Source organism: Cynara cardunculus (assembly GCF_001531365.2).
Source record: "Cynara cardunculus var. scolymus isolate 2C chromosome LG 12, CcrdV1, whole genome shotgun sequence".
Classification (NCBI taxonomy): domain Eukaryota; kingdom Viridiplantae; phylum Streptophyta; class Magnoliopsida; order Asterales; family Asteraceae; genus Cynara; species Cynara cardunculus.
The window spans coordinates 38,510,384-38,511,623 of record NC_037539.1 but is presented as its reverse complement, the minus strand read 5'-3'; positions in this window follow the sequence as shown (position 1 = coordinate 38,511,623).

Genomic DNA, 1,240 nt, shown 5'->3' with positions numbered 1-1,240 from the left:
AAATCAAAAATAAATTACTTTGTTATTATATCTAAATTAAATTATAATAAAAAATTGAATTAAAAAAGTTACACCAAAAAAAGAGAACTATTAAATAGTTAATTTAATACTAATATCAATTTTTTTTCTTCAAATTTATATTTCATTTAAAAATAAAAACATTATCTCTTTCTCAAAACCATATAAAATCGTATTATATCGGTAGAGACAGAATAAAAACTAAACATTAACATGAAGATTTATTTTGCTGCATTGCACGTGTACCCTTCTAGTGTGTGTGTGTATATATATATATATATATATACACACACTATATTATAAAACATTTGACAAAAACTTTTAAAAACTATTTTTTATGCATAAAGTACTGTATATTGATACATATTACTTAAAATTCAAGATTACAAGTAAATTATGCATAAATAAAACTTATTAAAGCTCGATGTTTGAATTTGTATAACTAACTGTGGATAAACAACTCATTTTATAATATATAAAATTTAAAATAGAATTAAGATAATTATCGAGTTCTAACAAAATAATTAATTATTATCTTTATAAGAAATTATATTATTAAACAAAATATAAATTATTTCGTTATTGAACCTAAATTAAATTATAATAAAAAAATAAATTAAAAAATAACACAAAAATGAAGAATTTTAAATAATTAATTTGATATTAATATCGATATATTTTTGTCAGATTTTTATGATATCTTCAAATTTATATTTTATTCAAAAATAAAAACATCATCGTTTTCTCAAAATCGGATAAGACCATATTATAACATCGATTCAGATAAAGAATAAAATAAAATTTTAAAATCAAGATGTATTTCGCTGCATTACACAAGTACACTTCTAGTGTGTGTATATATATATATACTAGAAGGGTACTCGCACAATGCAGCGAGATACATCGTGATTTTAATATTTCATTTTATTCTTTATCTCAGTCGATATTATAATATGACTTTATGTGATTTTGAGAAAGCGATGATGTTTTTATTTTTGAGAAAAATATATGTTTGAAGATATTATAAAAATTTGACAAAATATATCAATATTAGAATCAAAATAACTATTTGAAATTCCTCATCTTTTTGTGTAATTTTTTTAATTCAATTTTTTTATAATTTAATTTAGGTACAATAACGAAGTAATTTATATTTGGTTTAATAATATAATTTTTTTTATAAAGATAATAATTAACTATTTTGTTAGAACTCGATAATTAT